We start from the raw sequence: 13,437 nt of genomic DNA on the forward strand, positions 1-13,437 counted from the left end.
CATGTAATCAGACATAGTTGTGTGTAAATAAAAATGAAAAAACAATCAGAAAACAAAAAATTCTGGTTAAAAAACACAAATTTTTGTTAATATATTTCTGTTTCCAATGTAAAGGCTTTGAAACCAATACTTACACTGGGTAATGTACAAATATTAGAATAAAACAAAGTACTTCCATTGAGTGTAAGTTGTGTTTATGGTACATCATATTGCCCCCCCCAAATTACACTGTAGGCTCAGCAGATAGGAAATTATATGAGAACGTGTACAAGCAAGAAGTCTCACTTTAAACTGTTAAGGTTCAGGTCTGGTTCATTTTTAGTATTGGTATTTTGGAGTTACCCAGTCAGAATCCCAAACTGAATTTTATTACTCTAAGGATTGAGCTAAGGATTAGGGTGATGGCAAGGAGGCCCTTAAAGACCTGGGCTCATATTCACAAAGAATCCTAAGACTAAAAGTACCTCTTCTTGGAATTCCCTGAATTCTAAGATATTTCTTAGAATTTTACCTCGGTAAGATAAAAGTTATTCACAAAGCATCTTAGGTCTTAAAAGAGCTGTGAAACAATATAAGGATTAGTGAGGAGGACTTTTAATAAACATAAGAGAGTCTGAAGCAGGGGAGATGGTGGATGATCCACCACCTAAACAGTGGAAGAAATAAGCACATAAACTTATTTCACAGTCGAATTATTAATGTTTGAATAAGATCAACTTTTTCATCCCAATAGTTGGAAATTGATCAGTTTCAGCGGGAGGACGGGTTAAAGGTGTGGCTTTAGCACTGTAAATTTATTGAAGATAAAAAAAAATAGAAAAAAATATTTATTTTATCGTATATTTTTATATTAATCAGGAATATATTGGCACTGCAGTAATCATGTCCAATAGTGGTGAAAATATGAATTACCTTTCCGCATTGCTTGGGGAAAGGGAGTGATGTATATTTTCTCTAATCAATAAGGCTTTCTCTAATCTATGGCTTTCTGTTTTTCGAAGCAGCAGCATCCAGGACCAGAGGTAAATAGTAAGCTGCAGTACTTAAAATGAAGTACATTTTTTCAAAAAAAAAAAAAAAAAATGAAGTACATTCAGCCTGGAGACAAATGGTGACAGTTTATGAATTTTGAATATATAATATTGAAACATTGTTGACAGTGAATTATGAAATTGTGATCAACCATGATCAGATAGGTACCTACTGTTAGACATGATTTAGTTAAATTCTGGATAGACCTTCAGCTTGGACTACAAAATTATGACAAATAAATAAATTAAAATGGCAGATTTGTGAAACTGGTAAGCCGGCAGTCCATGACATTGTTTAGCAGCTCTGCAGCAAACACTTTGAAAAGCTTAGAGAACATGACCCAAAGTGAATATAAAGATATCTACGTTGTGCAGCTCATGGACACACTACGTTCAATTCTCTGCACTCTGAGAAACTCCAAGTATGCAACAAAATGTATGTATGTATGTATGTATGTATGTATGTATGTATGTATGTATGGTGATTACCCGACAACGCTTGGTTGCCAGCTACAAATAATCTCCAATATTTTCTGTTTGTTTTCATAAATTTTTGATATAGTGTTGCAGTTTTTGTTTCAGTTAGGTTTCCATCAATATTCTCTAAATATAAGGCTAATTGTTAGCTTTAGTCAAAATTTGCTTTATTTCTTGTTTTATTTGTAATTATCTCTGTGACTTGGTCAAGCTCACGCTCTCATCTACTCAACTCAATTCTGAACATATGGGGTTCCTAAGTGGGCTCAGCAAAAGACATTTCCTAAAGACTTCCTCCCAAGCTTTCATCTGCAAGTCTCCACAGATGACCCCACCTTAGTCAGTTGATTTCCTTCCACAGAGTTTCAGTTGAATTTAGGTTTGAACATAACTAGACCATTCAAACACATAACTATGCTTTGATCTAAAGCATCCCACTGTGGCTCTTGGCCATATGTTTAGGGTCATTGTCCTGCCAAGACCAATTTTTTAAATTACTTTTGCAACAAACACTTTCTAGACTCACCTGTATAGTTGTAACACAGCGAAGAAAAATTAAATAAATGTGGGAGTTTTTAAAACTCAATATCAGTGCCCAGAGATTTTAACTCATAAAACAGCACTGCCGTAAGACAGATGATAATCAACAACCTAATGAGAAATATTATATAGCTGCTGGTGCTCCACACCACGCCTCTGTTTGGAAGTGGGGTAAATAAAGGAGTGGGTGAGGCATGTTTTTTTGTGAGAGATCTGGTGATTGTGCCTCTGTTGGTGGAACTTGTGGTTAGAAATCACTTATTTTATCATGGTTGTGTGGTCTCTTATACAGAATACTGGAACCTTTTTTTATGTTTAATATTATGGTTATTGCAGTGTGACCACACAAGTTTGTAACATAGGTGTTGGTTTTTGATTGTTCGCCCAGCTTTGCATGGCTTGTAGACCAAAACATATGTGGGTGTATCTTGTAAGGGCGGACTAACAACTTCCTATTGTTTTGTTTGTTTTGGTCTTTTAGGGCCACGCCCCCATTTTTAGAGTAAATACACTTTTCACATTTATTTAATTGAGTGACAGTTGCTGACAGTTGTAACATGGAGAGTGCCGTTTTTGTGTGTTATTGTAGGAGAACAGGAGTTGCCCTAACTGAAGAATGGCTTCTCCATTGAGGAATCACAATGTCCTCTGAAAAGGATAATGAGAAGCTGGCAATGGCTAAATGCATAAAGGAACTGGAGAGTTAACTGAAGGATGTAAGAGACATGGAAAGCCCCTCAACATCAGCAGGAACCTAGGGAAGTAAGACTGAGTGAGCTACGAGTGACAGCTCTGTATGTTCAACAGGACAAATCTGCAAACGTTTTCTGGGACATTGGACAATCAAGCTTGTATGACTCTGGATGAACGGATTGATCAAATTAGAGACTATATTTAAACAAGGGGGAACACTCAAAAGGAATCTGCCCAAAATGTGTTTGATCATTTGGAAGGTGCTGCATGGACAGAGATTAACTTTTTACTAGCAGACCATAGAGGAAATATAGAAAAAATTCTTTGATTCCCTCATTGAAATTCATGGTTCCTTTCATTCTCGTGCTTCACTGCATCACTGGTTTTTCAAACGTAAACAACTTGAGGATGAGTCTTTAATTATATTGACATTATTGACATGCCTTAATGGATTTGATAGATAAAATACTTAAAACAATGGACGACCCCTTACACCATCGCAGAACTGGTCATGTAAATTCTTTGAAGCTTTTCCCGCAGCCTGCCTGTCTAAGAATGAAGTTAACAGACTTTGTCAACACCAAACCACAGTGGATGTTAGCACATAGGCAACACAAATGGCTGTGAGAGCCAGCCATTTAGGTGTAGATGTTATCGATCAATGTCAGCTGTTGATTAAAGATCTGTGTCCAGGGTAAGCACAGTTTCGTCCAAATATGCAAAATTGAGATGTTTCATAAATGCTCAGCAGGCATAACTGGAGTTAGTTGTTAAGGCATTAGTCAGTTGGTCTCCAATCCTCCAGAAGAACCGTGGATGGAAAGCTGCTTTGTTTTAAATGTGAAAAGGTTGGACATATTGCTCAATACTGCCCCATATTATTTCAACCTGGGAAAAACAAACTGGTAATGGAGGGTGAGGAGCTTGGGGCAGTTTCTCAGGTATCCAGGGCAGCGGTAAAATAAATTTAGCCAATGTTCAGAGCCACACATTGGAGGAAGGATCTTAAGACAGAATATCAGTGAGGTGTCAGATGTTGGTCTCTGATTAGTGGAAGACGATGGATGGATGGATGGATGGATGGATGGATGGATGGGTGGATGGGTGGATGGATTAAAAGAAGGAAACCTTGTGTTAAAAATGTACATTTTTGATTTTTGACTGATCATCATATAACTTGTACTCCTTTTCTTTCATCCATTTTGAGCTTTCTGTTACACAAACATGAACACCAAGTGAGAAAATGTAAATGAGTGAATGATTTTCTTTTTCTTCCAAAAGCACGCAATGTTTCTGGGTTATTCTTAAAACAGTAAGTATTGGTCCAGATCATCTAAAAATTTTTAATTCTAGACAAATTTTTATTTTTCCCAGAATGTATTTAGTGACTGAAATATTAATACTTTTGCAAGCCCATGTATTTGATGTAATAGATCGAGCAATCATAAGAATTAAAGATGTGATGTCCGACAGAACTCTTGAAAAGAATTAGCAGAAAACTTGAATTACACTTAATGACATTTTCAATTGAGACAAACCTCATAATTTTTTTTTTTTTTCAAATAAACGAACTATCATTTACAACATTTAAAATGTTCTCTATATGCTATTATTTTTATAGGCATCAGCAACATGTGAATACTGGTTGCATGCAAAATTGTAGGATAGAGCTCTTACTTTGACTTATCTGAAAGCCACATCAGGAATACAGCGTGCATTTATACAGCAAACCAGACAGCAGATATGTTTCCTTTGCAAAAGCACACCCACAGACACAGGAATTCAGAAGAAAGTGAGAGCGCTGAAATGTTGTGGGTTTTTTGTGTGATTTCTCATTCTGGCTTTCATTTTTAACTGAAAAAGAGTGGCGCTTCAGACACAGCCCTACTCCCTCCATGTATTGAGCTAGTGATAATGCTTAATCAAAATAATGCTTTTCATATCTGTACACTACAGTACACTATTTTCTTCACTGAAACTTCCTATTTCCTTTTGGGGATATGGTAATAGGCCACATTAGTTAGGAATATTATATGTCTCATACTGGCACTACTATGAATGTGTGGGCTTACTACTCACATTTCAAATGACATGACATGTCATAGGAAATGAGAGGGAGACTCTTGATCTTTTATTCCGAATAAATCAGTCTTGATTAGTCAAAAAATATCAGGCAGTGTCGTTTAAGCAAATTTTATGTAATGTTGTTTATTCACAGGTGAACAATTTTTGTTTTAAATCTTAATTTGCCTTATTTATTACATGCTGTTTGAGGGCTTTGCATAGTCATTCTTATGCCTAAAGTGCATGCACAATGGCCCATTAGCCCAATATGACATACAATGGAGAAAAGCTGCAAAGCCATTGGAAGAAAAAGGAAACTTCAATCAGAAGAGCCATCAGACAATATTTTGTGGAGTCATTTAGTTTTAAATATTGCAATTAGTCTTAACTGAGCATACTTCAACAACTTTGAATAACAGACACAACTTTGGGCAGTGCAGCGTTGGTCCTGCTGTGTTGTCAAAGTGTTAAACATGTGATGTTGTCCTTTTTTCCCCAAAACAGCAGGTTCCCCCTTTAGGACAGTGGGCTCCAGTCTGTGTGCTAATTTTATTAAAACACCATAACCACCAGTAAAAAAGACTTGCAGAGTTCATAGTTCTCATTAAACCTTTTGTTTTTAACTGAAAGCAGCAGTGATGTACATTTAGAAGTTGTTTGTTTGTGCTTTTTTTTATAGGCTGTGTGTAAGTCGAACGAGGTGCAGAAAATGGAATGGGGGGGGGGGGGGGGACAACATGGAAAACTAGTTTTCCATGTTGTCCCATGTTGTTTTAAAACAGCTCTGGTATGACCCAATTTAAAACTATAAAGGCTGTTTTTAATAGTATGCTCAATGACAAAATTAATATGCAAGACCGAGTACTTTATGGGAAAGAAAGAACATGTGTCAGGTTACATGACAGAAACAGCAGAAAGTTTATCTCATATAACAGGTACAAGAAGTTTAATTTACAGTTTCCCCTTCTGTCCAGTTGCTTCTCTGAAAATACAGCATATTTTGCCATCATGGAGCTTCATCAAAGAGCTACAGCATGAGAGGTGTGTAGATTTTCTTTCTAAATATGAAATATTTTATAGACATCTATCAGACCTCAACCATCTGGGATTCAGTGGCTTACCCAAACCCATTATGGGATGATGAAGGTTGGAGAAGTCACAAAGCAAACCTGATCCAGAGACGTACTCTTAGCTGGGATCACAATTAGATGCAGCTGGATTTAAATTAATTTTGCCTCGCAAAGAACAAGTGCAATAGCTAGTGACTTTTAACACGATATTATAGAAGCTGTACTAATTTCTAACTACAGATCATATTTTTCATTGGATATGCCTATGATCCATCATTATTAACACTCTAAACACAATCCAGCAGGAATAAGTGTCTTGAAACTGTACAGTAATGTAGTATTTCTGATGTGCAGTTAAACAATGGTTTTCAAAAACCTATCCAGAGATGGATGAACAACCATTTGAGTAAAACTGAAAGTGACAATGAGCAATTTGAAGAATATTGAAACAAATAAAGACATTTTTGAACAACAAACATAATTTTAGTCCTGAATAATACACTCTAGCAAGTTAGTCTGAAAAGCTGTTGTAAATGAAGATTAAAGTGGTAATTATGCAGTTTGACTGAGGGACATTTAACTGCAGAAGACATAGTAATTGGACGATTGTTCTGTTGATATGGTTTTCTGTGACAGGGAGAGAGAACAATGCCAAACGAAAGCCCAGTTGTAAATACAACACCTGCAGTAGCTACCTTTATCACACTTAAGACTTAGAAACAGAAAATCTTTTTCAGAAAAGTGATACAAATCCAACCACCAGAAGACAGCAGCAGATTCAGGAAAACATATCTGCTGACATTAAACACATGGAGTTTACAAAACATGGTGGTTAAGTAGCGTCACCCATCACACTATGCTAACTTTTTACATGAATATTACATTGGAAATATTTACCATAAACTTTGAAGTTTAAAAAGGAAATGTTCAAATGAACAAATAAAAGTTCCCACTGAGGCTTTTACAATTTTGTATAAAGTCCCATATGTATATTCTCTCAATGCCTGTAGTTTGTTTTTTTCATTCCTAAGGTGTTTCTAATTCCTTTAGACGAAGAAGCCAATTCTGGACCTAAAAAGCCAGTCTTGTTTTGAAATGCACAAATTCATTTTTCTATCTTTCAAATTGCTATTTACTGCAGGATTAAAAAAGTGCTACCTTAAATGAATGCTTATCAGACAGTCAATAATATATTGAAAGTGTTTTCCATAAACATCATATCACTTCTGACAAAAGTACAAAAGCAGTTGACAGACACTTCCAAAATAATGCATTAAAGCCAATTTAGCTTTTTTTTTTATATACTTATTTAAAATAACTTAATTATAAAGAGAACCTGTGTATGAAATGAACTCCATTCAATATTACATTTATTTTTGAACAAAAAAGGATCTTTCGACCACCAATTCAGATGAGCCGTCTTGCATGATGACATATGAATGTCATCATTTTTGGAAGTGTGCTTACCGTAAAAGTGACTACTTTCTCAGCTGTTAACCATTGTCTTTGTTTTTGAATTTTTCTCAGAGTGGCAACTTTTAAAGTCAAACAGTAAGGTTTGTGCTTACCGTATGCAGAACCTTCCGCTTGTCACAGTCTTGATTTTTTACTCTGAAATAATATAGCGTGCATTGTCTTACTCCACAGGAAATCTATTTTTACCTTAACAAGAATCCACAATATAGCTCTTCTAAAGGAAACCTAAAAAAATGGTCTAAATGTTCAGAAAAACAACAACAATCAGGGTTTAAATCCCATGTTTATAACTCAGTTTAACTACTGAAATGTTTAAACAATAATGGCTTTACATTAATTTACATTGTACAGACACTACATTAACACGTACAATTAATGTGAGAAAGAGACAAACCTCTCTGCTGTCTGAGGAGGAAAAGGCATCTGTGACATCTACCCTCAGGTTTTATACCTACGGCTGATGTCAGAGGATAGAAGTGTTGTTCTCATCCACGCATTAGCTATGTAAACCATAACTATCTATTCTGGGTTTTCTGTTGCTTACATTCTTTGATTTCATACAAAATATTGTATATGTGTATATAAATATAATAAATGTATTTGTGCTTGCATTATTATAATGAATGGGATAATATTTAGCCTTTTTCCCCCCGTGCATGGTTTTACCGATTTAAAAAAAACACCACTAGGAAAAATTTATAGGTAAATGTTGACATAAATACTACCATCTAAAGGCCTTTTTCCAGTAGTAGCTTTAAACAGCCTGTGTTACATGTAAGTACTCACTCAACAATTGAGAACACGGACATAATGTAATGACCCAGAATTCAACCAGACAAGATCAGAGAGTAAAAGACAGTTTGAGACGTAAACTGCTGCAGATTGAGGGTGAATCACCAGCGTCTGGGACAGGAGCCACTGCAAGCAGAGACAACAGGTTAATGACCAGAAAGAGGCTTTTAGGGATGTAACAGTCACTGAAACTTCAGTCACTAACCTCCTCACTATCCGAGAGCAAGCTGGGATGGTGAGTGCAGGCTCCTGTTGGTGGGGTATGTTGCTTTTGAAGCCCAAATGCGATCCAGAGTCCAATCAGGGAAACTTTCAAGGTTTTACACCTGGGACTGGCAGGAGCTCGGTGGTCGAAAAACAGGCACAGGGTAGGAACCGTGTTGGCAGAGTCGGGCAGGATGATCAGGAGGAATAACCAGAGTCCAAAATCCGAGAGCCAATCAAGGGTTAGAGCCGGGTGATAAGAAATAAATCCAGAGATAATCCAAAACAGAACATGGGGGCAGAATCAGGGCACGGAAACATGTCAGGTCCGACATGGGTTAGGCACACTCAGAGAATCAGGAAGCAGAAACTGGTCAGAAACAGGCAGGCAGGCAGGATACAGAAATGCTGGATTAAACTCACCGGCCTGTGGCTCATAATAATCTGGCACTAGTGACTGGTCTAAGAGTGGGTTATATAGTCAGTGGTGCAGGTGTCAGATGGAGAATCAGACCAGCACTTGACACACCAAGATCATGACACACAATGGTAAATCTGCCGCGTGGTCTGTTGTTTTAGTTGGACTCAAAGTAAAAGAAGAGCCAGAGAGAGTTGTGGGCAGCAAGATGAAACAGTGGATAAGTACAGGAGGGAGTGGAAAACCACAGACAGGTTTCAAACCAAAGGGCACGGGCTAGACGACGTGTGAGGGTAGGCTAATGGTACCTAACAGTAGCCTGCTAAAGAGGTAGGGTGACCAGATGGCTCTGATTTCCAGGGACAGCCCTCGTTTTGGATGACATATCCCTGGCAAAAGTTGTCCCTGGAAATGACCCAGATTTGAGTGTATGATGATGGAGAAAAAAGGTTTAGCACAACAAGAGTTATTTACCAGGTGCTGCAGCTGTCCCGACGTAGTAGAAAAGCTGAGCCGAATGTGCCTTCCCCGCCCCATTGTCCTTGCAGATCAGGAAAAACAAACCAACCCCCAGACAGAGATTCAGCGGCATCGTCACCCCCATGCTGTGTGTGCGTCAGATAGCTGTCCTGTTGGTAATTGGTTTGGGCGTTTAACTGAGCGTCCCAGTGGTGGGATGTTATTATTCCAGATTTCCTGAATGCACAATGGCTGCAGAACTTCAGTATGTCTGAGCAAATTGTTTAGCTCCCTGTGCAACAAACTGTATCCAGCTCTGGAGCGACAGGATACAACTTTCAGTAAATGTGTGCTCTTAAGGGAGAGAGGGCCGTTGCACTATGGAAGCTACCAGCTCAGAGTACAGAACCATTAGGGATTTTTGTGGAGACAGCATCACAACTATGTGCAGGTCTTTGTACTGCTGCAGATACAAAACTATTTTTTAGCTTTCCCAGACCTGAGCCCAAACATGTGTCATTGTTTCTCACTGTGAATTTTGAAGATCAACTTTTAAAAGTGTCTCTACTTTAGATTTTTGCATATTACAAAGACTTCATGACAAACTGAATGCTAAAACAAAGTAGCTAAGAATAATCCAATAATAATCATTTTGCTTTGGAATAATTTGGTAAACAGAATTATGAACCATAAGGAAGTCGATTACAACAAATTCAATTCCATTAAACACTATTCCAGTATCAGAAAATACAGATGCTAGTACGGCATATAATTTCTTAATGTTAAAGTCCTATCACTAAAGAGTAGTTTCTTCTCTACTGACACTTCCAAGAATAGAGCTGTTGTGTAATAATATCTTTACAATAAGATATCACTAAGAAATTTGACTTTTTTTTAGCTTAGCTCTTCTTGCAAATTAACCATTAATACACAGAAAGGTCAATGACAAATATGTCAAATGTAAATGGACTGAACTTATATAGTGCTTTTCCAGTCATACAGACCACTCAAAGCTCTGTACACCAGAGCCACATTCACCATATCGCACACACATTCATACACCCATACACAGATCGGGTTAAGTGCCTTGCCCAGGGACACATCAACAGGTGAAAAGGGGAAGCTGGAAACAAACCCACAACCTTCCAATTGCAACATGACTACACAACCTATCAAGCCACAGTCGCCCTCAAATGTAGTGCCTTTACCTGCTCCCACCAATGTAAATTAAAATAGTAAGTCATGAGCCAAGCAAACAGATAATCTTTTTTATTATAGACAGCAAGAAAATACAAACTATTTACAAAAAGCAATATAACTCTATTTAGATTTTATTACGGTTACTTAAAGGTTTGGGAGAGAGCAGGTGATTAAAGCGTAGTAACTCTAACCCTTGCAATATGTAATGTAATGACAGCATTCTTGCTGTGTGATGGCTGATAATATTTCTCAAATACACAATGTAAATTTCATTGTAAAATTGTTCCATTTATTATAAACACTAAACAAAAATGTCTTTAAGTAAAATGACAATCTCATATCTCAGAAAGACAAACCAATTCGCTGTGTGTGTGTGTGTGTGTGTGTGTGTGTGTGTGTGTGTGTGTGTGTGTGTGTGTGTGTGTGTGTTCTTTAACATTTTATGTTTCATGTTGATTAGGTAAAAAACAATGTGTCATATTAGATTTTCTTTTTTGCCTATATAATCAAGTTTAAAAGGTGTTTTGAAACCTGCTGACGACGTTCTTGAAGAGCTGTGAAGATGCCTTAGAGTGTGTGAATCACAAAAAACACAAAGAAGGCATAATGTGTGTTCTGTTTCAGACAATGATTCACCCTTTCCCTCTCTGGATGAGAGCACTTACTCAGCTTATTCAGTCCAGATTGGGGTTATTGCAATTGTTTCCTTTCATTGTGAAAGTTCTGAATTGTCAGATTCATTGCCTACCAGGTTTCTCAGCTTTATTGGCAGCTTTTTTTAAGTTAAAAACAAAAAGTAATTTGAAGCAGATGTTCAGCCATTATGCTGTTGATGTAGGAAAAGATTAACTGGGCAGTAGTCATTTAGGCATTTTAGGGACTTGGTAACAATTGAGGTGGCTATAATGCAAAAACACATTACAGCTCTTTGTAGAGAAATCTTAGAGATGTCGGTGAACGTTGAAAAGGTTCATAGGGATGAATGATCGGGATGAATAATAGGATGAATGATAGGATGAATGATGGGATGAATGGAGCCTAGAATATCAACCATCTAGGGTGAGGAGTTACAGGAGTGTGATAGGTGATGTGAAGATGAGTTCTAAAACACTAATTTGAAAGAGTCAAGCATACAGGGGTCTGGCTAGAGAAATGAATGAGTTTCAAATCCACCACCAGTATTTGAAGTTAGCTTACCCTAAAGGCTGAGAGCGCGTTGAACGGCTAGGATGGATGAATGCTCAGGACGGATATATGAGGCATAGGCTGATGATGACCATCGGCCCAGCTGGAGAGAAGCCACAGAGACTCCACGAACAGATGCTGTTGTGGCTGCTCCTATCCTGAATGAATGGCTGGAATAACGGCTAGATGGAAGGCCACATGATTCTAACAGTTCTCTAAGATGTTTTTGAAACCAGTGCGCTGATATGGAAGGACTCTCTGGTGTAAGGAAAAAAGCTTTGGAATGCGAGGACATTTTGTGCGTTTTGAACAAATTTAAACACAGCGAGAAAAGGGCAGAAGGGGCCATCAGGTGTAATTTGCGAAGAGGCATAGAGAGTTGGAGTTGGAGCATTATAAAAAGAAGATGATACCTGCTAATAAGCTGCAAATGTAAGGAAGTTAAAATAACAACTGTCAAAGAGGTATGAAATGAATGCCAAAACAGAAGTAATGAGTACTGGATATAACAGTATGTTAAGACTGAGCAATTTTTGCAAATAATTGCCATGCAAAATTATAGGATCTGAGAGTGGAAGGGCTAAACCTGACTAAATGTAAAACGGGAGCAAAGTAAGCACGACTGGAGAGAGTGGTTGATTGTGAATAAGTTCCTCCGAAGGAGGAACAGGGGTCAGAGGGGAGTCGACCGTAGGTCGAGGTTGGCAGAAAGTCTGGATTTTGAAATGGGAAAGAGCATCAGCAGCAGAATCAGAATGGCCGGAAACATGACAAGCTGAGAGAATAATGTTATTGTGACTGCTTGCTAGATAAATGGCATGAGAGGTTGAGAGGAAGAGCAACCTTTATGGATTCAACAACTGAAATGTTATCACAGTAAGCGGATATGTGCTTCTTTCTCCAAAGCGGGCCCCATAGATGGCAAGCTAGGGCTATTGAGTAAACTTCGCAGAGAGGAGAGGATTGTGAATTGATGTGGGGAGAAGGCCACGAATTTGCGAACCAACTATTTTTAAAGAACCCCCCAAAATGGATGGGCAGCATCCATAAAAATTTAAGCATATCAGCAGACAAAATGACGTCATCGTAGAAAAAGATTTGCCGTTCCAGTCAAGAAGCAGTTGGACCAGAAGGAAAGGTCAGAACGGCAGCCCTCATCCAGAGTAACCCAGTCAAGGAGCGAGGGAACGGAATTAGCGAGATCAAGCAGCCTGGAAATAAAAGCGCAAATCTGGGGGATGATGAGCATAGCGAAATTGAGGTGACCAAGCAAGGAAAGCAACTGACGCTTGGAAATAACTGATGAGGAAATGTAAGACTGTGATATCTCATGAATTCGAGAGAGCTTGTGTGCCGTCAGGGAAGCCATCATGGCCACTGAGTCAAGGTCGAGACCTAAAAACTCAATTTTAGTTGCAAGGCCAACAGTTTTTTTCGTCGATCAGGGGAACACCAAGACAGGAAATGAGCCTTTTCAGTTTGTGAAGGGACAAACTGGGAATGGTGAAGAGGGGATCTATAAGAAGAAATCGACCAGAAGATGAAGAACACATGGGAGACAGGTAACACTTCTTTAAGATGTTATTTTATCAAATAATGTATTGATTAACTCGAGATTTGCATTGTGATCGGCCGAAATGCATACCAAATGCTGCTCTGAATCAATTAAGCTAATTTAAGCTCATTCCATGTTCTTTAAAATAAAAGTTGGTTCTTTAACATAGATCTGCAGTGAACCAGGATTCACCGAATTATTCTGATGAAACTAATGATGATAATCACCCACTTTTATCTTTTGTGTGTACATGGTTCCTTAGCTTAGCTTCTT

At 38.0% G+C, this 13,437-nt stretch overlaps 1 protein-coding gene across 1 annotated transcript in view; it reads right to left on the reverse strand.

The window, feature by feature from the left end:
• foxp3b (forkhead box P3b) overlaps positions 1-7,477 on the reverse strand; it is a 33,217-nt gene extending 25,740 nt beyond the window's left edge. Inside the window, exon 1 of the mRNA XM_012857666.3 lies at positions 7,444-7,477. The gene's annotated coding sequence lies outside the window, so the exon portion shown is untranslated. The remainder of the gene's footprint in view (positions 1-7,443) is intronic.
• Between the last annotated feature and the right edge of the window lie 5,960 nt (positions 7,478-13,437).

The sequence above is a fragment of the Fundulus heteroclitus genome, chromosome 1 (assembly GCF_011125445.2).
Source record: "Fundulus heteroclitus isolate FHET01 chromosome 1, MU-UCD_Fhet_4.1, whole genome shotgun sequence".
NCBI classification, from domain to species: Eukaryota; Metazoa; Chordata; class Actinopteri; order Cyprinodontiformes; family Fundulidae; genus Fundulus; species Fundulus heteroclitus.